Source organism: Ursus americanus, chromosome 2 (assembly GCF_024610735.1).
Source record: "Ursus americanus isolate L20-20 chromosome 2, mUrsAme1.1.p, whole genome shotgun sequence".
NCBI classification, from domain to species: domain Eukaryota; kingdom Metazoa; phylum Chordata; class Mammalia; order Carnivora; family Ursidae; genus Ursus; species Ursus americanus.
The window spans coordinates 99,897,112-99,921,806 of record NC_142128.1 but is presented as its reverse complement, the minus strand read 5'-3'; the positions used below and the strand labels follow the sequence as shown (position 1 = coordinate 99,921,806).

Genomic DNA, 24,695 nt, shown 5'->3' with positions numbered 1-24,695 from the left:
AGAGACAGATTAGGGTTTGGCATTTTGTTGAAGGTACAGAGTTTCAAAACCTGTTATAGATATGTTAAATTTTATTTATACTGTGTCTTATTCTCAGGGTTCAAACATCTAGCCCACGGGTTAGTCTATCTCAGATATGAATTTCAGAGTAAGAAGACATTTGCAATATTGCCAAAACCACCTTTTTATGCCTGTAGATGGTTTATATGAGCTCTTTTGAGGAAATTAAGATTTTTGTAAAGAAGTGGTGCATAGCTCTTGACATCTTATCTGTTTTGAGAAACCTCTGGAAGCTCCTGGTTTGTCAGTAAGTCCAGAGCATAGCATAGAGAAGCCGGTGGGTGTGCACCGTCTCGGGTGTAGACTGAGTGCGTATGTGTCTGCCTCTTGTCGGCCTTCTGCTGCAGGGGTAGAATGCCCCCTCGTCGTGGTCTCACCAGAGCAGAGAAACTACAATATAGGCACTTAATGTCCTATAAAGAGGCCAACTGCATAACAGATAATGAAAGGCCCAAAGTGTAGAGCAGTGTATGTAGGACAGTGACATTTGGCTTCCTCATGTTTGAAACAAACTAGCATTTTTATTTCTAAAAACCTTCAAGAGAGTATCCATGAAGTTTAGGAACTAAATGTTACTAAAGCGGGTTAAAACGATTGGCTTTCATCTTGTCATCAATTTGTTTTTAACCAAACGGAAAGGATTGTTTTTATCAGTGTGTAGTCCTGTAGTTTGCTTTCAGAATGCAAATGCTACTGTTTTTTCTTCTGATCGCCATCTTTTGAAATTAATTGGTCTTAGTGTGGAGAGACTCAGTTACGTTCTGTTATAATTTCCACATTCTAGAAAATTTGGCAAGTGGGAAAATCACCCATCATCTCACTAGCTACAAGCATTTTGGTAATGCAAAAAAATTTAATTGATTTTTCTTAGATGATCTTGAAACTTTATTCTCTTCTGTGTTACAGCCTGGGTCTGTTGCGCCAAGGGCCGAGGCGAGGGGGCTGGTGGTGGAACATGTGGGCCCATTTTAACCATCTCCCTGCAGAGAGGCTTTGGTTTTATATCGGTTTCATCAGAGAAAACAAAGCACAGGAAATGATTTATTTAGAAAATGACTTTTTTCTTAAATTGCTGTAGTTAAACACTAATTTCTGAGCTTTGATGGCGTTAACCTGGCTTGCAAGTGGAGGCACAGGAGGGTTCCAGTGCTGAGAATCAGAAAGGCGTAGTTTTCTCTGCAGATCTCCACAGTAGGATACGCGTGTCCCCCACCCCAGGATTATTTAGTGGGCCCGTGCCATCCACCTATACAAATCTACCCAATAATGTCACCTCTCATGTTGAGCTTGCCTTCCCCTTGCACAGCTGTTTGCTTTGGGTTCACAGCCAGTTCCTTGCTGAAACCATCTATTGTCTTCCTGCCAAAACCACGTTGAAAAAGCTTAACTTTCGTGTCCCCTCCCTAAGCAAACAATATACCCAACGAACCTCTGATCAGAAGCAAAGGAAACAAACATTCCTAAGGGTGAAGTGACTGCAGACATCAGGCTTTCCTGCTACTTAATGATTTGCCACGTTTTAAAACCATTTTTCCATATTAAATACTTATGTTCATTCTGTTTGTTTTTTAGCTGTTAACGTCAGTATTATCCACTGAATGTTGGTTTATCCTTCTGAGTGATTTTTAGGTTTTTTAAAGTTATGCGTCCTTTGTTCAGACAGAATCTTCTTGAGAACCTCAGTGCCCTTGCAGACAGAATCGTGGTGCTGCTCTGGTTGACGCGGGGGTCAGAGCCCAGAGCCACTGAGGCACCATGCGGCTCTGCAGAGCCCATAATCGCATGGTTCCCCTTTCCCCTCTCCCTTGTCCCCGAGTTCTCTAAACCCTCAAGTTTTTTTAAATGAAGAAAAAACTACTTTGGGGCTATTCATACTGACCTTTATAAGGTGCTCTCTGTGTGTGTGGTATTTCCATCTCTTTTATGAAAAGGGAGGGTGGCAGGAATGTTTTCCTTTATTTTGTTTTTAACTTGGTGTGCAATTATCTAATATACTGGAAAGTACAGGAGGTGCTAAATACAGCGAGTTATATTTGGAACTTAAAAAACACAAATCACATGTTCTAACATTCTTGAAAAAGAGTTGAATTAGCCTTCGTTCTTCTGTACCAAATGCTACAGTTTATCTCTTCCCTTTCTCTAATGACAGACTCGAATTTAAACACTTAAGTTCAGATCGTATTATCCCGACCGTTATTTTTTATTTCTGTGTTGTTTGTCAAGTACATTTATAGCAGTTTTGCAGATAATAGTTGTGGATTATATAAAATGTAAAGTTAGTCCTTGTGATGATTAGTGGAGGTAAATTTGCACAATTTGTTTTTGAGAAAGGTTCAGGGCATTTGAAAATAGGAAATAATTTTTTAATTCAGTTTTTTAAAAGGAAAATCATATGCATAGCCAGTAAGTATATTCTGCTTTTGTTCTTCTTGACCAAGATTAAGCATACCTTTGTGGAAGGAAAACCTTAAAATATTTTACCATTAACTAAGACTGCTTTTGCTAGATTTTATTTTGTAGCTATTGAAGATGAGAACACAATGAGATTCTCATGTTTAAATTTTTTTTAGATTTTAAAAATATTTCTATATAGAGATTCCATTAATTTTTTTTCTTACTGGAAACTTGGTCTGATATACCTTTCAGTGTGAGCATTTATATGAATTTTATTTCCACATTTTTTAATCTTTTGGAGATATGTTTTGGAATTAATTAATTTTAGAAATCTCAAAAAGTTTTTAGAAATACCTTTAACAGTGACATTTATTTTTAAGTCCTGCAGATCGCATGTTTCATGGAACCAATACTGAGGTCATATCACAGATGCCATCGAGTGTGTTTTGAGCATAGGTCCTGTGCCAGGCACGGGGAATAATGCTAACAGGCTGAGGCCTGTCCCTTGCCCTCTGGGCTTTCAGCGGGTCTGGAGCCACTGGAAACAAGATCAGCACGTTAGGATACAGTGGATACAGTGTGCGAGAGGCTGTGAGTGAGGTCTGCACAAAGGCCTGGGGAATACCAAAGAAAACTCCAGGGTTCAGGGGAGATTCGAACAGTAGATGATGCCGGAGGTATGATTTGAAGAATGCGTAGGCCTCAGCCGTGGTAGAATATTCTAGACTGGCTGGGGGCCATTGTGAAACAACAGAGAGGCTGTGTTGTAGCCTGGGTGTAAGACTTTACAGAGGAGGGAAATCTGAGAGAGAAGCCGGGGAAGGGTCTGGTGTCCTGCTGAGGGTGTGCGTGCACGGTGCCGGGTTGGTGACACACTGCCAGTGAGGGGGGCCAGGTGTGCGTTTCTGTGAGCAGGTGTGTGCTTTAGGACGAACATGATGGGCCAGTGAGCACGCGCCCCCGGCATGGCCTGGTTAGGGTGCCGTTGTGATGCCACGGGTGAGAAAGGTGGTGCCTGGAAATGAAACCGTCACAGCAAGGGGAGGAGCAGAGGGAGGAGGAGGTGACACTTCTACTTCCTGCTACTTACTGTGCCCTCAAGGGCATTGTTCCATTTTGTCCTTAAAGCCCGTCTGAGGCAGGAATAATGATCTGTTTATTAGGTGCCAGCTGTATGCCAGGTCCTTACTGGGCACGCGTATTACTGACGATCTTTATAATAACCCGGCAGAGTTGGGGGTGTCCTTCTCTTGGAGACACGAGTGAGGCTTACAGAAGGTCCTGGGACCTGCCCTGGGGCCCACAGCTAGACTACTGCGTAAGATCGCATTTAGGATCTGTGTTGGTGATGTGTGATGGTTAGGCCAGGAAGGAGGCAGGCAGGGGTCCTGTAAAGTGATTACAGATATGTCCCTCCGGGCCACCAGCCATCGTCCAGGCCACTGGCAAAGATGGCATTAGCCAGAGAAGGGGAGAAGGAGGGTTGTGGTTCTGGGCCCTGGGTCACGGATTTGATTTTGGACACACTGCATTTGAAGCACTTTATTTTTTATTTTTTTAAGATTTTGTTTATTTATTTGTCAGAGAGAGAGGCAGGCAGAGGGAGATGTGGGACTCGATCCCAGGACCCTGGGATCATGACCTGAGCCGAAGGCAGATGCTTAACTCACTGAGCCACCAAGGCATCCCTTGGAGCACTTTATTAATGCCCTCATAAAATCATATGAAATTGGACCTCGAAAGAAACCCAGAGGTCATCTTGGGCAGTATTTTTTACTGAGTTTTCCTCAATCAACTTATCTTTCCTCAATCAGCTTTTGAAACAGACGAAGTGTTGGCTGCTCATCAGGTTGCAGTACTGGGGGACAGTCTTTTTGTGGGCACGGTCACATGCTGGTTTTATATTACCTCCTTTGCACTCTCCCCTGTTGTAAATTCAGTCTCCACAGGAACGGGACATTGATCTGCAGGAGCCGTGTCCCCAGTGTCCAGTTACAAAGATTGGCAGGACAGGTGGGACTTCCCTTGAGTCATATATCTGGAGGGGGAGGCACAACTGGGGTTGGGTCTTCTGGCCCTGAGGCCATTTCTCTACTTTTCAAATCAACATAGTCAAAGCACATTTATGTATGTATGTATGTATGTGCAAAAAGGTGCCTTTATTGTAGCACAGGGACGGGACCTGTGGGCAGAAAGAGCTGTGCTGGGATTATGAGGGGTGACTGATGGTACAGTTTCTAGTTAGTGGGGGTTAGGGATAAGGTAAGTCTCTAAGGAGTTTGTGTATGTTGAGAGCAAGGTCTCCAAGGCCTTGCAGGGCTAGATATTGTCAAGATAAGGTTAGTCCCTATTGTTCTAGCAAAGCGTTAGTCATGAGACCCTTCAGATGTGTGTCAGTGGGCCACATGCTGAAAGGCGAATGTTAGCATATCCTGGGCATTTGTGGTTCCCAGAGTGAAGTGACACTGACTAGAGCAAATCTTCATTGGTAAAACATTAAAAAAAAAAATCCTTGAGGGAGTTGTAGGGGTGTTACAGCCTGTATGTCTCAGGGATTTATTAGTGGGCTGCAAGTTGCAAGGAGACCTCATTGTAGCTTCATTTCTCTTGCCTTCAAAGCACATTTAAAAGGCTTTTGAGGAAAGTCACTTTAGGGTGAGAAAATAGGAAAGAAGAACTTTCATTTACTTTTTGTTTTATGTGTTTTGGCAAATTTTCAAGGTCTTTTATTGTGATTTAGTGGAAGCACTTACAATTGGAGTCAGAGACAGTCTCTTCTCTGGTGGCGGGGTGCCTTCTCTAAAGCTGTTTCCTTTTAAGAATATGTTAGGATATCATTATGGGAATTAAATGAGATGAAGACGTTAGTATTATTAAATTATAAGATGTTTTTTTTTGAATGCTAATATTTATAAATACCTGGAGAATTCTGCTGTGTGGACTAACTTGCTTCGAGGAAGAACAAGTGGCAGAGAGACTTTGATTTTCTTTACCCTCTTTCTTGTCTTTACTCTCTGGTGAAGACCTGTCTTGATACTTTTTTTTCCCTCATCGTAAATTAGTTAATTCATCCATCATATGGGTGCATCTAATTGCAGAGGAAAATTAGACTCAAATCTCCTCCTCAAGGATTCTTCCTTTGGAGGGGAGATAAGACACACCCATCATCCCCAAAGGAGGTCATTTCTGAGGTATAGATAAAATCCTGTCTGAAGGGGAATGAGGTTTCTTTTCACAGGAGCAACTGGGCAAGTGTTGATGAGGTGGCTTTTTAGCTCATTTTGGAAGGGGAATGAAGTGTAGGCACAGGGAGCTGGAGACGGCGTGGGAGAGCGGAAGGGGAAGGAATGAGCTGTGTTTGCCGGGTGGGGGCCTGTTTGGTCCTGTGGGGAGAAAGTCAGAAGTGAGATCTGATCAAGAAGGGCCTTTGAGAGCCATGGGTGACACAGATTTAGTGGAGTTTTTGAGCAGGTGGAATAATGGGAACAAAGCTATACTTGAAAAGGGAGCTGCTGGATGAGGGGACAAGCATGAGATTGCCCCGTGGAGACAGACATCATGAGAATAGAGGGGAAATTGAAACGAGAGAGATGGCAGTGCGAGTTGGGGCAGTTTGCATGGGAAACCAGTATTGTTCTAGTGCTGTGCCTCCTTAGGTGACTGCTTTCATTAAGAAAGAACTCTGGCTGCACATGTTACACGGCAGTGCCAGAGATCTGTGGCAGAGTACGGTGTCTGCGGGTGACGTGGTACGACTGTTATGCCTGGGAGAAAGAGGCAAAACATGAAAACATATTTCAGCAGAAAGCTGATTTTTACTGTGAACCTGAGTCCAGGTTTTAGAAAGAAAGGTACATAGACACAGGGTTGTCTTCAAGTAGCTCACAGCGGAGGCAAAGAAACAATTTCTCTACAGACTTTAAAATGCAATTAGCAAATCTGTTCAGCCCCAAGTTGAGTAACAAAATTTTTAAAGATTTATTGTTTATTAGAGAGAGGGGGAGAAGGAGAGAATCTCAAGCAGGCTCCCTGCTGAGCGCAGCCCAACATGGGGCTTGATCCCCCGACCGTGAGATCATGACCCGAGCCCACCGACTGAGCCACCCAGCCCCCCCAGTTTAGTAACTTATTGACAGAGTTAGCATGAGTGTAGCATGCAGATGTCCTTTTCTGTGGGAGATGATTCTCTTCACCTGAGAGCGGTTGATTTTCAGTTTTTACCCACAAGACTACTACAGAACAACTGAAGTGAGATGATCTCCCTCGGTTTGGAAAGCTAAAAGGACAATGTACACCATACATCCTAGTGATAGGGTTGTTACAACCACTAACTCAAATATTAAGTTTCTTTGCCTGGGACTAAAAATTACCAGCTCTTTGTAGAGATACTTAACCTAAAACCTATTAGACGTTCTGATTGACTATTGTTGACATTTTGGGAATTTTTGGATCTTTCTGTGATTTTGTGATTGTTCCAAGATGCCAATAAGAAAAGCTTAAATAGTCCCAGTACCTGAATTGAAAACATGACCAATTGCATATGTGATTACTTGTGAAAGAAGTTTCTTTGAACAGGCTCACTCCGAACGTCTAGTCCAAGGGGGTTAAAGTAATAAAAGGGTTTCCAGCTGTGGAACAGGTCAGGCGCTCCTGAGTTAGGCTTCCAGTACCTGTGCCCCGCCCATCATACCTCCCAGCCTCAGTGTTCTGCCTGTGTCTCTGCCTTTCTCAGCTGGGCGCGCACAGGGTTGCTGAGCACTTCTGTAAGTGAATTGGGTAGTGGATCTCTGTTCTCTCCAGAATGTAATGTAGGCACCCTTCTTTCCGCGGGTGCACCAGAGCCAGATTCCCTTGGAAGGCTGCCTCTCGTGGGTTCTGTTCCCTTGGCCTCCCTTTGGTTCTCTGCGCTCTGGTCTCGCATTCACCTACAGGAGCCCCCTTAAAGTTCTGGGACTGGAAAGTGACGGGATTAGTGCAGGCGATAAACACTAAGGTATCACACCCTTCTCGTTTGTTCCGTATAGCTTTATGCTCCAGCGTTTGCATTGAGTTGTACTTGGAATTACTCTGTAGCTAGTTCTTGGTCACTTAGAGGACAGTTTGAATGAATGTTTACCTTGTAGCTTCCACTTGTAGTTTGTAGGTGCCCTCATTGTCCCCTTGTCATTGGAGGGATTGATGCCATCCCTGGATTATGGTCTTTGCCTGATTGTTCACTATACTCTCATTTTCTTTGGGCCAAGCCACCTGCAGCATCAGAAATCTTGAGTTGAAAACCCTAACTCAGGATTTAAAAAGTGTGCTCCAGGGACCCTTGAGGACCCTCTCCTAGACCATTTCAGGGTGTCTCTAAGGCGCTCCTTTTTCCTTCTTATACTTCAGCCAAAACAAGGTGACATAACATACTGAATGCAAAAGCAAATAAAATAATCCAGCTGTATTCTACTAAGCCAAACATTGAAGAGATTTGTAAAAATAAAAAACCATGTCATCCTAATAGCTAATATTTTTTATTTGGGAAATAATTTTTATTTTGGAAAATAATTATAATAATTTTTAATTTAAAAAAATGAATTAGTAGAAATTAAAACTGGAAGAATATTGTTTATTTAATACAGCAAATAACAGTAGCTGTAATTCATCTGAACGAGAGCTGTTCGGGGTCTTTAAAGATGTTTAAGGGTACGGGGAGGCCTGTGACCAGAACCTTTGAGGATGACTGCCCTCTGTAATCATCAGGGAGACTGTGGACTGAGAGGAAAATTTCCGGCGGCTTTTATCCTTTCCAGGCAGCCTAGCAAAGAGCTCTTGTCTACTGGATAAGATTGTCTAGTGGATGAGAATTGAGGATTCCATATTTTCTATCTCTTTAGGGTTCTGTGTCTGTAATAGCTTTGCCTATAACAGACGGGCCTTTCTTCCTATCATTGTTCTTCCCTCTGTCTGTTCTGCATCTTCTCTCCTTCCCATCAGGATGACTTCCTGGGGGCCGGGCATGTCAGAGAAATAGGCATAGTGCAGACCTCACTCCTGTCCTGCTCGTCACCACCTGTCACCGTCAGGGAGAATGGAGGGAGGTCTGGTGGCCTTATTTCATGCTCCATGTATAAAAATTGCCCAGTGATTAGATTTGAAACCATCTTCTGTCCAGTGGTAGTAACCACTGTTGCTGTTTGAGCTCTGCCTCTTAGAAGTTCAGGTTCTTCTGGTTTCTCGTTGGTACATTTGTGACTTCTCCTCTTGTGATTTTCACAATTATGTTCTAATAGGTGAATTATTTTGGTTCATATAATCTGGGAATTATGATTTATAATAAATGAACTTTAAAATATTTGCTTCTAGACTTTTAAGTTCCAGATCACTAGCTGTTTGGGGAAAGCTCTTGAGCGTGGCTGTGACTCAAGTCTGACACTGCATTTTTCACGGGCATGGCTTTAGTCTTACGGTGCGGACTTAGATCTGATCCCGCTCCAAGATGGATGTGACTGAATGACTAAAAGAGACAGGATTTTTCTGTTTAATCTGCGTGTAATCGTCTTTTAGAAGGTGACCGTAGCCTGAAGTTTGTTGTCAGACACTCTATTCTCTCTGCCTCTTATTCTTGTTTCTCTGCTTCTCTGGCGGTGGGACATCTTGTCAGGTATTGTCTGACGCAGGTCTAGCTGGGGACGACATTTCTCAGCTTACTTTATGAATAGCTTAAAATCTAATGAGTGATGCTGCGGTGATCCGAGGCTGTCATCCTTGATTGTTTGCATGTTTTATTGCAAGAGAATAGTAATTTATATACAGTTACTTGTATTCCTGAATTTTAATCATATTTGTTGCCCATAAATTGGAGGAGCATTTACTGGATGTCAAAAATTCTGATACCTGTTTTGTAGGACTTTTCCATCTTTAAAGAAGGATGTAGGGAGTGGGGAGAAGCTCTAATAGAACAGAGTATCTTGTTCTTCATTGATGAGAACTGAATTGCAGGAACTACTTCTGTGGTGAGACCAGTCACAAGACAACAGTGGCAGCCAGGCCTGCCCCGCCGTTCTTACAGCTGAATTTTGGACGTGCTTTTATCGATCTGTAAATGGGATAGTGTATTCTGGGCTTGTCTTTGTTTGTATTCGGCAAAGAGCACGTGTACATTGGTGCCTCTGAATGAACATTGGGTATTTCTGTTTTTTTTTTTAAAGATTTTTATTTATTTATTTGACAGAGATAGAGACAGCAGCGAGAGAGGGAACACAAGCAGGGGGAGTGGGAGAGGAAGAAGCAGGCTCATAGCAGAAGAGCCTGATGTGGGACTCGATCCCATAACGCCGGGATCACGCCCTGAGCCGAAGGCAGGCGCTTAACCGCTGTGCCACCCAGGCGCCCCGGGTATTTCTGTTTTTATGTTCCTGGCAAGACAGAAAAATTCTAATCAGTCTTTTGAAGATGGTATTAAACAGTGGTATCTTTGAAATCAGTATTGTATATATAAAGAATATTGTTTCCTTAATCCATTAAAAATTCCTAACAGGTATGTGGTCTCATAATCTAAAAGAAGAAAAGCCACAGGGAACAGAATTATTTGTACTCTTAATAAGGTTCTATGTTACATATTATGCGAGAAACAAAAACAAGTAATTCAAAATTGTGCACCTTAAGGGACTATGAATTGGGTAGAGAAGACAGACGAGGTCAGAAATGTCTGCCTGGCAGCATGCGTCCCGCGAGTGGGACAGGGCAGCAGTTGTGCGGTAGAATGAACACAGCGAGCTGCTCGTGGCAAGTCACTGAAAATAGTTCTTGTAAGGTAGACCTGCTGTTTCTGTGGGCTTTTGCAATTTCTGAGAAAATTCACACCAGAAAACAAATGGCTTCTGTTTTCTGGAAACTTTCAGGGGTATTTGGTTATGACAGTGTCGTTCACTAGGAAGAAATGCATTTATAGTAAGGAGTCTCCTTTGCAAATACCGTCCTGATCTTTACTGTGTTAATGCTATACTAAACATGAAGAATTACTTTTTCTTATTCAGATTTAGAGCCCTAGTCTTTATATATTTAAGCTTTAGAATCGTACATCCCCAATTTGAAGATATTGACTGGGTGAGTGACATGAATTCCCAGGAAGTGGGTCTCTAGTCTCTTTGCAGGTACTGCTTCGGATGGAGCTTGTATTGATAGGGGGCAGTGTAGATTGTTGCCCTCCCTCTGTCCTGGGCACCAGATAGCCTTGTGGTAGCCTTCTGTTGTTTTTAGAAAAAAGTAGACTCCTTAATGTGGCTCCTGCTTCTCAGGAGCTGGCCCCTCTTGACTCTGCATTAAGTAAACACACACCCCTACATCCAGGTCCTTGGCTTTCTGTTTCTTCTTTCACCACTGAGTGACTTACTGTTTTCTCAGAACACTTTAAACTGTTAATTTCTGGATTGAATAAATAAATTTGGCAGAACCAAAGTTAGCGACAATGCTAGTCTTTACTAGCAGACTCTGTTGGCACAAACAGATCAAGTTATTCAAAGCGTCTCTTGTCTGCTGAAGGCCGAAGGACACTTACATATATTTTTTTAAATGTAAACTACAGCCTGCTAATTTGGATTAAGATGTGAGCTATAAACAGCTCTCAAGTATGTTTAATGCAGTAATAGTACTTGATAGTATTATTTCCATGAATGAATGTTGGAGTGTCTAGAATTCTGTTCTTAGGAAGCCATAACTGTTTTACTGCTCCAAAGGGATACCTACGATTCTTTGGGGAAATCAGCTTGAATGATGTCTCTTCACTTTTAAATAAACACATCTGCTTCCGTTTGGATAGGGCAGTTTTATTTTCGAGTATCACACTCTGCACAAGCGCTAGGTGTTCAGGACTGTGGTGTTTCCACCTTGTCTGTTAGTGCAGCTTCTGTTTCTCTGCCAAAACCTACCCTTTACTCAGTAAAGTATGGTTTTGAGCAGATGTTGTTAAAACTTCCCACTAGTGTTTCTTGTGCGCTTTATCTTCCTGTGAAAAGTGACGGTCCCTGGTCCCTGCAGCCGGCACGTAGAGTGTGACTTGCTCACGAACAAGTTCAGGGTGAGCTTGTTAGGAGGACACACGGTAAGAGGGTGCACAGCCAGATTGCCTTTCTCAAGACACTCCTGGTGTCTGAAGTCCTGCCTGCCTTCAGGGTTGCTCCTGTGTCCTGCCTTCTTATGGCTCTTGGTCGTAAGGACTGGGCAAAGAACTTACCTTCACCTGAATTTCTTTACTCTGGGAAGTGGATATGGACGAGGCTGCTTCCTTGCTTTTTAAAGAATTAATTCTTTCCTGGAAGCTCATGGGAAGCCTACAGTCCATTAAAAACTTCAGATACAGGTTTTCTGGGTTCTTCTTTACATTATACTGAATTAGGCTTTACGGAAACCCCCACTTCTCCGTCCGCACAAAGCTTGTTTTTTTATTTAAAAACACTTTTATTTCCCTGACTTTTAAAGTATTTCTGGTCTTGTGTATCTCTTTTCTATTAATAAAATTATGCACAGATTCATTCTCCTGTTTCTCCTACCCACTTGCAGCATTTGGATGGACTATGTAAAGGTGCTTAGACTACCGCTGGCACGCAGTATACCTTCGGCAGGTTCTGTTTAAATTGCCCGGATTCTGTAAAAAACCACTTTAGTTAAACAAATGTATCATTTACCCTGTGCCAAGCTGGTCGTGCTGGTTGCTCGCGCTGGGATGATGAACAGGGCACAGACGTTACCTTTGAGCATCTTCAAGTCCAGCGAGGCCGACCGCTAACTCTGAGTAGATAGTACAAAGTGTAATGACTCGGCAATCACACAGTACATCGGAAAGCCCTTAGGCCCTAGTAGGTGGTCCTGGCACTTCATGGTGTTTCCTCCTGGGCTCTTGCTGATACCGAAGTCCCTCCCAGCCCCCCATTTTGTTTTTAAATAACAGTGAATTGCTGCTGCTTTTACATCTTGTGTTTGAGGGTGAGTGGTTAAAAGATTCAGATTTTATGTGAAAAATGTCTAGTGAAGTAAGAATAATGTAAACCTAATGACTAAAATACTAAAAATATAATTTAAAAGGTAAGTATTTAGTGTACAGTTTTCCTGAAAAAGAAGTACTTTATTGAGTAACACTTATTAAGTATTAAGAGGGGGAACCTGTGACACTCCTAATTCGAAGTTTCCTTAATTTTTATAAGTTTGGTAACAGTAGCGATCCCATTTTCAGTATTCTTCGCCTAAATAAATATACCAATGCTTCATCACCATCACAAACCATCACGTTTGAATTGGCAGCAGCGTTTATGGACTACTAATCACTAATCATGAGACAGTATATTTAAAGAGTAGGAACATGGGGATGCCTGGCTGGCTCAGTCAGTGAAGCGTCTGCCTTCAGCTCAGGTCATGATCCCGGGGTCCTGGGATCGAGCCCCAAGTGGGGCTCCCTGCTCAGTGGGGAGCCTGCTTCTCCCTCTTCCTGCCGCTCTCCCTGCTTGTGCTCTGTCTGTAGCTTGTTCTCTCTCTCTTAAGTAATTAAAATCTTTAAAATAAAAAAAACGAAGAGTAGGGACATAAGGTACATATTGTTGTGGATGTAATTAAATTTCAGAGACTGAAGCTTCTGGTGTTCAGTCGGCAGAGTGAGTTCATGGTCCATCCTTGCTGACACCCCCACCCCACCAGCAGCCCAAGGCGGTAAACCTTGCATCACCTGAACCATCCAATTTATTTTGTGTTCCAAACTATCCTTCTAATAAAACTTTACATAATTTTGAGTTTCAAAAAGTAAATTTGGGCACCTTTGTCATAATTATTTGTTGCCCAGTGTGGTTTTCGTTAGAAGTTGCTTCTTGGTGTGTGTGCTGGAGTATCTGAAATTCGCGTGCAGAGATGAGAGCCGGGCGCCCGGCCCCACGGAGAGGGAGACTGCTGTCCTGGCGTCGCCGGGATGAACCACCCTGAGCACGCGGATATTCAGAGTCCCCACCTCAGAGACGCCGTCGGTGTTGATTCCTGCTGGCGGGGGTACTGCATGGGCCTTCCCACACCGGCTCTCGAGTTTGGAAAGGGCACCCTGGCTCTGCAGCCCTTCCAGACCCTTGGGGTCGGCCCACTGTTACTACTCGTGTCACTTTCTTCGTCGTTCGTATCCATGTCTCCCATCCAAGGCCAGAGCTCTTGCTAATGGAACTGCCATTTCCAGCATAGCATTTTTGTTTTCAAGGGAAAGTAAGTGGGGTTTTTTCCTGATTAAAAAGCTGTGTGCTTATTGTAAGAATTTAAGCAGTACAGAAGAGCATAAAGAAGAATGTAAAAAAAATACCTAGAATCCTACCACCCAGAGATAATCACTTTTTGTATTTCCCGTAAGGGGACGGTGATAGGTGTCGAGGTATTTGTCACGTTTGCGTGAAGAACGATTTTGAGACGAAGAGTGCAGCCCCAGCACGGCGCTGTTGTCCTTCAGAGCTGTCTGGAGCGCGCGCGTCGCGTCCCCGTGTGACGCGTGCGACGCGGTGGTCAGTGCTTCAGCCGGCAGAGCAGCCGCCGCGCAGGCAGCCCCAGACAGCTGCTCACGGCCGAGGAAGCCCCCCGCCTGAGGCCGCCGTCAGCACCCTCCCCGCTCCTGGCGGCCGCCGAGCTGCTCTGTGCTTCGCCTGTCCTGGACGTTCACATACGTGGAAGCAGGCGATGCGTGCTCTTTCGCGACCGGCTCTGTCTAGCGTGACGTGTTCACGGTTCAGCCGTCTTGTCGCGCGGGGCAGTTTGAGAAGGAGAGCGTAGTGAAAACCGTGTGTCACGCCTCTAGGCGTGCTCAGTTGTGCCAGGGGGGCGCTCACGTTTCACCAGTTGGCTTTCTTATTGTGAAGTTGTTGGACTGTGAAAGTCATGACTGAATCTTAGCATTTTTTAAAATAAAGAGCTTAAAAAGCAAAGCAGAAAGCCTTCCGCAGATTCTTTAGTTTAAAAACAAACTCAACCTGTGAAACTTGCTGAATTGCAGCAGAAGTGTGTGCCGAGCTGAATGCGGCTAGAGGGAAGCGCTTGACCGTCTCGCAAAGTCCCTGACATTTGTCTTCTTTTGTTCCCAGGCTGGGTTTTCCTGTCCACAGTTGCCCTGCCTTCATTTTTTTCCACATCCAAGAGCATTAGCTTAGAAACTTGGTACTTTTTTTGGTTCTCTTAATTCTGTTTGTCTTGTAAAAGTAGGAGCAAAGAGACACGGTCTCGGAAAGACTGTGTTGTACGGTGAGAGTGCAAAGACTTTTCTTGGTTACACACGCTTCCGCTCCTCCTCGTGGATAAGGGAGGGAGGGGCTGTGAGCTTCCTGAGAACAGATCGGAGTTCAGGCGGCGGGCGTCGCTGACGGTGCCTCCCGGGAGCCTTGCCCGCGGAGCTGCTGCCTTGCTGCTCCCCGCCCCCCCATGTCTCCAGAGTTGTAGGCTGTCGTGGCGCGTTTTGTCTGTCTCTCGCCCAAGCAGAAGTTTGGCCCACTTTGCCTCGTTATAATATTGTACTAAAACTTCTCTCTGAAATCTTCAGACAGATTCTTCAAATTTCTTAGAAAATTTGATAATTACCTAATTTATATTTATGCTTATTATATCCTTTCAGATGTTCCGAAGTGGCTAACAGGAGAAAACGTAGATGGCTAAAACTTGAAGTAGGAAAAAGAACTCCTAGTGGAGGGGAGGCTGATAGGAACCGGGTTGAGTGTTGACTACCAGCACGTTCTAGGGAGCAGGGAAGGAAATCTTCCCACCGCCCAGGAGAAGACTGCTGTGCGCGGAAGTCAGGGCCGGGGTCAGGGGGCCGTGCAGAGCCTCGACAGAGCACGCTGGAAAGATGGAAAGACCGGCGTGCCTGGAGCCTAGGGAGACAGAGCGTGATCTGGATGAGAGAGACCATGGCCACGTCATGGAGAGAGGGCACTGGAGTTTGAGGTTTATCTGAAGAGCAGTGGAAGCAATTGAAGAAATTGTGTGGAGGGAGGCGATTTGATCTGGCTCAGTCGCTAAGGCATCACTGGCTGCCGCGGGGAAGGGGGTCGTACCGAGATCAGCATGCGCCGCGTCGTGACAGTCAGGGCTGGCGGTCTCTGGGAGCTTGAGCTTATCCCCCACTCCGTCTGTGCGTATGGCTTAGGTACAGGTACTTTGGTGTTGACATACTGCATATGTTATGAAACATAAAAGAAAAAGGATGAGAGAAAAATGAACAGAAATAGAAGTGCTATTCTTTTCTTTCCCATGCCAGTGTGTGTTTAGCATTCTGGGATAAATGCATCCCTCTCGGAAAACCACTGTCTGGACAAGAGGTCATGTGGCAATGGAGGCCGTTTGGAGAGAGATTTCGAGGTGACAGGAAGGGGCTTGGCAGTAGGTTCACTAGTAATAAAAAGGGAGGGGTGAGGAGGGCCCTGGATTTCTGGTTTGTGTCACTGTGATCACGGTGCTGTTTAGAGACTTAGCCAGCGCTCCAGCGGTAAGCTGGTCCTGTTTGTTCAAGTAGCCGCTGCCTGACTGTGCATGTGCGTCACACTGCCCGTGGCGGCAGAGCGGGGCCTGTAGGGTGGTCGGGGGGACGGTCTGCTCTGCAGAGAAGTAAACATGCCTTTACGAGTGTTGGGACGTGGCAGGATTGGTACATTATGGCTGGCTCTGACGGTTTCTTTAGCTGGGGGCAGAGTCGTCGATTCCACAGGTGAAAATAAATAGTGTACAGAACAGGTGTGGGCCAGGCAGCATGTTGGGACTGTCGCTGTTCAAGCCTCATGAATTATCCGCAGTTGTGAGCTGTTAGCAGCCATCTTCCATTTGCTGAGAAGGGAATAAGATGTACCTGAGACCATTAGTTGGGGAAGGATTAAAGAATTGAAGGGGGCAGGGGAACCCCATCGCATGTACACTTTGCCTAAGACTTGGCACAGCGACACGAGAGAGAGGTTTATATGTTGGCTTTTTTTCATGTGTAGCTAGAGATGCATGATGCCCCACTTCCTGAGGTATATGAAGATTTTCTTTTATTAAAAACTGCACGTATTTTAAAACAATGTGAAAAATTTTTTGAAAATGTATTAAAATGCCATCACACTGAACACAGTTTGCTCTTTATTGTAGTTCTCGTATCTGCTGGCACGGAGCCCTGCAGAATGAGACCGAGATACGTATGTCTATATGTGTCTGTTTTTTTCAGTTTTACTGAGGTATAATTGAAGAACAAAATTGTAAGATGTTTAAAGTGCATGTCCTGATGATCCGATATGGCATATATTGTGAAAGGACCCCTCCCATCTAGTTAATTAACACTTCTATCACCTTAATTTCGTGTGTGTGTGTGAGAGAGAGACACAGACAGACGCTTGAGTGAGTTAGCACATTTCAGTTATACAGTACAGTGCTGTCAACTACAGTCACCGTGTGTATATCAGATCCTTGGTCCTTACGCATCTTATAGCTGAAAGTTGGTGCCTTTTTACCAACCTCTGTTTATTTACCCCACCTACAGGCCCTGGCAACCACTTTTCTACTGTTTCTATGAGTTTTGTTGTTGTTGTTGTTGTTGTTTTTAAAGTTCACATACAAGTGATGCCGTGCAGTCTTTGTCTTTCTCTGTCTGGCTCATTCCGCTTAGTGTGATGCCTTCAGGGTCCATCCAGGTTCGTGCAAATGACAGGATTTCCTTCTTTCTTACAGCTGACTAATATTCCATTGTGTGTATTCCGTGGATGGACTATCTCTCACACACGCACACACACTCACTCTGCATCTTCTGTCATCTGCTGATGGACAGTAGGTTGTTGCAGTATCTTGATTATTGTGACTAAGGCTGCAGCAAACATAGGGGTGCGGGTGTTTCTTGGGTATCTTGTTTTCATTTCCTTTGGATATATGCCCAGAAGTGGGATTGCTGAATCGTGGGGTAGTTCTGTTTTTAATTTTTGAGGAACCTCCATACTGTTTCTGCAGCGGCTGCACAGTTTGCATTCCCGCAGTACCTGGTTTTGTTTGTTTTTGTTTTTTTCATGGTAGGCAGCTACACCACTGCAGTGTCTTCCTCCATTCTCTTCTAGACACCTTAGAACAGACACACACATTTATTTTCATTCCCTTTCAAAACGTAGGTCGTAGAACTTTGAGATCGTGAGGGTAATACCTGGGGGCCCTACTGATGGTCAAAAGCGCCAACACTGCTCATTTGGAAGCTGATGTGTGTGCCTGCTCAACAGACCGGCTTTCCAAAGAGTAAATTGAAGTAAAACCAGCTTTAAGCAAACATTATCTCATTGCATCCTCAGCAAAAAAAATGCCAGGATGGGTGATGTCCCCGTTACCAGGTGCCGCGGGACTGCAGCTGAGGGCCGGCTGTCGTGATGATGTCCAGCAGTAGCACGCCATCATGCTGCGCAGAGGCAAACACCCTGTCCTGGTCGCTGCTGCTGGTTCTCGCAGGCTGCTTCCTTCTCGCTGCTCACACCAAACACCGAAGGGGAGAGAGCGGGGCAGGCAGAGCCTTAGGGGTCGCCGCCCTGCAGACTGCATTAGGACTGAGCAGCCGTGATGGCACTGGCTTGCGGGCAGAGTGGCTGATAGACGACGTCATTTTTCTTTCCAGAAGTCCAATACTGATGCTAAATTTTGTGTTTTGGGGGCATTGTAACCTCAGCACGTGCTTTCTTGCAGGGCCCGTGCTCCTCTCAGCGCCAAGCCTGATTGGTCCTGGGCTGACTTGGAAAGAGGCGGTCTCTTGGGGGTACGGGAGCCGTAAGGAACGCTGTATCTGCCCTGAGAGTGAGGATGCTGCAGGCATCCTGTTACTGCATCCGCCCAGTCTGGGCAGTGACTGTCCTTCCTGCACTGCCCACTCCCCTCCCTTCCCCGGCTGAGCCCAGAGTGAGTAGCATCAGCATTCGGCAGGAAGCGTCGCTAGCTGTGTGTGTCCGACCGGGTGAGCAGTCGCGCGGCTTCGGGAAATGCCGACTGCGGTAGAACGGAGATCAGTATTTCATGTGGTGGCGAGAAGTAGAAGTCCGTAGACAGAAGATGTCTGAAGATACTGAGTGCAAGAGTGGTGCTTAGTAGTTGTAAACTGTGACAAGGGTGGGAATTTTTGGTGGAAAATGTGGGGTCTCACGCAGTCCGAATGGTCTCCCTGCATTCTGACAGTGGTCAGATGACTGTGCCAAAATGATTGGCCGCGCAGCACGGCAGGTGCTTTGCTGTCCGAGACGAGATCATTTCTCAGGGCTTTCTTGTAAGTTTTTATATTTTCCTTACTCTTTCCCTTTAAACACGAATTAAAGGAACAGAAGGGTAAAACCTGAAGACCAGGCATGTTTATTAATAAAGACATTACAGAAGTAGTCATTTACAGACATTGGTAAGACAGATTCTTTTGAAGTTTAGACTTAAAATATTACTGTTGAAAATTTCCTGAATTGTTTATCTGCTTTGAAATGATGTGATTGACTTGGTAGACATGTTATATGTATGCCTGTGGTCTCTCTCCTGTCAGTGAATGTTGTGCATGCGGCTTTAATAATAATAATAATAGACGGGGTTATTGGAAGTACTTAGCAAAGGTGACGTTTCTCAATCTTATTTATTTTGTTTGTGTTTGAAAATATCTGCTGTATGTAATATTTTTAAAGCAAGGTTTAAACTTAATTGGATGATATTAAATCTAATTTCTAAAAATGATTTTTAAAATTCTGATTATTTAAGATTTATTACCATTTTCAGATGTATGGTCTTTAAATTGGTTTGGTTCTGATTCTATGCAAACTTTTTAGTTAGCATAAATTGTATTATTTAAAGAACACAGTTTAGGGGAAATCTAAAATACTGTCTTGTTTGCCTTTATGCAGTCTTTCTTGAGTCAATATATTTTAATCTGTTCATTGTTTTTTGGCTAATACGAACGGAAAAAGAAAATCTTTCCTAGGCTGAAAAGAATTTCTTTGGAATTTTATAGAAAATTATTGATATGAAGTTTTGGATATCACTAATAGCATACTAAGAAAATTTTTAATTTTGTTTTTCCTATCCCAGTTTTGAGTGTCACCTTGATTTTATATAAGCCCTTCTTCCCCTTTTCTTAAATTAGCACCTTCTTCTCACTGAGTTTTTTCCGTTAAAGAGAATTTACTTCATTAATACTTAGGGTAGATTTTAACATAGGTAGCCTAAATAATAAATGGCTATTTGATGTGGCCACATGTTTTTAATAAGATATTTTGTCAAGTATATATGCATATTGAGAAAAAAAAAAGAATGATAAAATGTGGCTTGGTAAAACAATGGGTAGTTTTGATGTTTTTTCAGATTGCAAAGCCAATGAAGATATTCTTATTTACATCAGTGACTGTAAAACACTTTAATTGCTAGAGGCTGGTTAAAATGGCTTTTGTCTTTTTCAACTAGTAGAAATGAGTTCTTCTTAGGTTAAGTTAATCTTAAGTGTTTCCCCTGAATTTTTTTCAACTGCAAAGTCCTCTAAATGAGCAATACTGAAAGAGGGTAGATACTGTGAAATTAAGTCAGCCACGGATGCTGACCTCCTATACCTCAGTTCCATTTACTTTGTAAAATATGGTTGTGAAATGTCAATCGATTGCACTCTCTGATTGTCTAACTCTGCAAAGAAGCTATTTGGTCTGTGCATCATTTGGTCTGTGGCTTGTTACAGGGTTTTTCCACAAATAAGATTACCCATAAAAATTCTTTTTAAAGTTTATATTAAAGAAGATACGTTTTTATTAAATTACAGAGCTTCCAGAATGAGGATCTAGATAGGACGTATGTATAAAAACATTTTGAACCTTTGAAAGCACCTTTTAGTTTGTGTGAAGTTCTTCAGATGGGCCCGTTGTCCTGTGAAGCTTCTAACACCAAGGTGTCTGTTGCAGCCCAGAGCAAGGTTGCTGCTACCCAGGACAGCACTAATTTGCGATGTATTTTCTGTGGTAAGCAACATTATGTTTACATTATTTTTTCAAGCTGTGGTACATACTACTTGCACATTTCCATAACTTTTGTTTCCGTAGGCCATAGTCTGGCTTGTGGTATTCGGGGTAAACAGCAAGCTACGTTTTATGTTGTGCTATCTGTCGTGGCTCATGTAGGTGATTCGGTCAGCTTTTGAGTTGGCTTCTTAGTGAGGATGTAGTTAGGATGAGGGCCCCAAAATAATTCTTCTTCAGTTCTTGCACCATGAACGAGAGGGGTTTTTGTTTGTTCGTTTTTGTTTTCAACTATTTTGTTTGAAGCAGTCTTTTAATTTATAACTTAAGGGACAGAATGACATCCACCTTAGTATGTTTTGAGGAATGCGAATGTGTCTTAGCTGAAGGGAGCTTTCGCTCAGCTTGAGTTAAGTTGTAGGCGCAGATGTCGTGAGGTGGATGTAAGCCATTGCTGCTTCCCCAGCTTGGCTCCTGAGTGACAGGCTTCTTTGTACAGTAGGTGAGGAGCGAGTTTGGGCTTAGAGAGTGCTCTTGCACTCCTGTGCACACACATGCACACGTATGTGTTGTTCGCATGCATGAGCTGGAGACGTCCCTTAGCTGCCCTGAGTCGCAGTCAGGCAGGTGCATGCTCGTGCCCTTACACAAAGATAGAGCTGTGTGTGCACACACACAGACACATGCACGCACGCTTACACACACACGCACACCTTCTTCTGAATTGTTTTTATCCTTATTTGATTCTAAAACCTTCTGTTTTGGAAAACCAAGTTCAAAAAATGACTCGTACTCGTTAGAACTTTTTTTTTTTGGACATATATATCTATATAGATATATCTTTTTTTATTCCTGTTTACTTTGGCCCAATTATTCTATGAGAGATAAAATTCAAAGTGATAATACTGCTAAAATCTTTGATAAACAGTTCAGCTGTGTGTATATACTTTATCCATGTGACTCAGTTTTTGATGTGATTCTTCAGTATTTCTGATATTGGTTCTTTACCTAATTCTCTTTCGAATTATTTTAAAATTTATGTACTGATGGTTTAGGCAAAGAAGCATGTGTTATAAATTTCCAAAAATGGAAACTCTGATGTATTTCTTAATGACCTAAAGTTCCATTTTCGGCTTGCTCCGGGTGACAGGGTCCCAGCAGTGAGCCTGTGCTGCTGGTCTTCGTAACTCCCTGCTCCCCAGGGCTTAATCAGTGACTCTCAGCGATGCTTCTCGGCCTCCTCCTGGGGGCTCTTCTAGGCCACCTTTTGAACTAGCCATGAGTTATTATTGGTATTGGTGTTTTTTTTTTAGTTCATTCTGAAAACCTACTTGATGTTCTGTACTTTGCTCCTTACTATGTTGAGTTCCACATGCAGAATAATAGATACAGTTAACCCAATTGCAGAGAGGATTGATTTGCCCTCAATAAGGGTGAATTTTTAAGTTGTAAAATAATGTGTTAAAAAGCAGATTTTCCCCATTATTACCTTTAATTGATTTAACTGTGTACAATAATATAATTACCACATTGCTAAGTTTACACTTGATTGTATTGTGTATAATAACACCTCCTGGTCTTTTAGTCCTGTGTTTTTAAGCAGTCTGTGGCTAAGTGTGAAACCAGATTTGTGAAAATTAAAATGTGACAGCAGGTGCAGTGTGCTTTAGCCAAAACTCAGTATTAAGTCAAGACTGAAATGCCATTCCTTCCTGGATTCGAGAGACACTCTATTCTGCTTTCCATCATTTATAGAGAACCTGTCAGTGACACGGACACATTTTCTGTATTAGCAACTAAGTCACATCTCTGCTGTATGAATTCTAGCTAGGACAGATTAATATCAGTCCTTGTCTCTGGCTCTGGTAATGAAACAGAGACAGTAACCCTCAAAGTTAGCTGCTGTTCTTCATGACACCACATAGGGATGAGCGGGCTCACGTGTGATTTCTCTTTTTTCCCAGAGAGAACTGTCAGCCACCACGGGATGCTCATAACAATACTGTCATTTGCCCACCGGCTAGGGAAGTGCCTTTTTCTGCATTCTCTGAGAACACAGATACTCATGTAGGAGTATGACCGAAAGTACATACAGTGCAGAAAACAAGGGCAGCTGGCAGCCTGGACTGCTCTCCGTTGCTGCTTCATGTCGTGAGCCTCATGTTGGTGGGATCGACCACTTGAATGACCCCGCAGAGTGTTTGACCAGAAGGAAGCATGAAATCGTGTCCCTGCAGTTCTTAAGTGACCCCGAACTCTTCTCGTTAGTGCTTACGGTATATTTACATTATCTTTAAAGGCACATGAATTTCAGTGTGCTCATTATCGTGACTTGACAGTTCTGATGGGGGAGAAACAGACAAGACAACTAGACTAAATACAGGTGCGAGAAGACACCAGGGGAAGGCCCCTTCTCTCTGTCCCACCACCGGGGGATGTCTGTGGAAAGACAAGCTGCCCGTTACCACAAAGAATCATGTAGAAGACACTCGTAAGAGCTTTTCTTGGATCAGAATTCCCCTCATTTTAAAAAGATCTTCCTTAAGTTTTCCTCTTTTAGCTGCATGAATAAACTGTGATAAATTAATTTTTTAATGATATCAGTCAGAGAATACTTCCCACATTTTTAAAACCTTTTAAAACAAGTTCGTTAGGTTTTTAACTTCAAAAATCCAAAAGTTTCTGTAAATTGCTTTTGAAAGGTAATTTTTTCTCAAACTTTTTTTGAGTTATATCAAACTTTTGTTAGTTTAAAAAAATCTCTTTAATAAAATCAAGATTGAGTTAAAATTTTGACACCCTTTTCTTGAATTTATATTTGAGTTAAAACTTAAATTGGTAGATTTATATTGGAAAATTTCATCTGTCAGCATCACTATAGAGGTCACAAATGCTTGCGCTAGATGTGAACAGTATGTCAGCGTCCTTTTTTGGGATGGGTTCTGGACAGTCTCTCTGACCCCGTGGGATCCAGCTGCTTAATTATTCGAACAGCATGAGCTTTTCACTTAAATAAACATTATTTTAAAAAATAATTAAGCCAGAATGGTCTCTTGAGTTGCCCAGGCTAAATGCTCACATTTAATATTTTTGGATAAACACATAACTTTGGATATAAAAAATACTTCCCCCAAATAGTTTATATTTTCTCAAGTTTACCCTCCACCCTCAATCTTCTGTTTGTCTCTCCTTCTGCCGGAAGAGACAAGACATCTTTTCCTTCTGAGAGTATTAGACATTAGTGTATGGCTTAATATGACAGTCTATTTTTACATAAGTATGTTCATTTCCAAAAGAAGGAAAGAATTCCGGCCTGTTTCCTAGACAAGTTCTATTTTTCATTTATGCAAAAATTTTAAGTGCGTGTTTAACATTAATTTAAAAAGCTTTTTGATTTTTTTGTTGTTGCTGATGACGTAGAATTAATATTATTTTAATATTTCCTTTGTGTGGTTTTCAAAGTAGCAAACTTAGGAAATCTAATGAAATACATCACTGCAATTGTCATGTAACTTGTTTTTTAGAGGACAAATTACATGATTAATCTAGAAGTGGGTAAAGAGATGAGAAAAAAATTTAGTAGGTAAGTTTAGATCCACTTACCTGTTTTTCCACATTTGGAATATGCCAGTACTGTACCACATTGCCAGGAGCCTTATCCTTCTAGCGGCAACGTTTACTTCCCCAGAACAGCACAGAGTTACCAAGAATTTGTGTTAGGACACAGAAGTGTTTCTGTCTTACCCTGTTTCTGGTACTAGCGGCCTACAAAACACTTTCAAAATATCTGTTACGGGCATTTGCTGGCACACTAGATTTACTTGTTTACTGGATTCTCTTGTTTACTGGGTTAGATTTCAAGATTGTTCTGTTTTAACCCTAGGCATTGCATATTAGGTCCAGTATTTATTTCTCTCATGACACATTTAATTTTTATATCCAGTGACATTACAACGTCCCATATTTAGTGGCATTTGTTTATAAGATGGTAAAAATGGGTCTGCATTGCACATGGTATGTGGGAATGGATGGTCATTAGTTTCTCGTGACAGAGCCATGTTGGTTTGAATGTAGGGTTTTGGTTTTTGGTTTTTGGGTGGTTTTTACTTTTGGTTTGTTTCTGTTTTTGTTTTGTTTTTTTAACCCCAAATGAAAAGTTATTAAGATTACCTCTGTTACGTTAAAAATTCAGATAAGTAGGTTAATTATATATAGAAGCTTAGCAAATGTTTGTTTTCACCAGTGCTGGAAATGACAAGCCATTAAATAAAAATGGCAGCTTAAGTTGGGCAAATT

At 42.8% G+C, this 24,695-nt stretch overlaps 1 protein-coding gene across 3 annotated transcripts in view; it reads left to right on the top strand.

Annotated features, from left to right (window-relative positions):
• The window catches only part of ENAH (ENAH actin regulator), a 135,728-nt gene that overhangs the window by 76,258 nt on the left and 34,775 nt on the right, over positions 1–24,695 (top strand). The gene's annotated exons all lie outside the window — the stretch shown is intronic.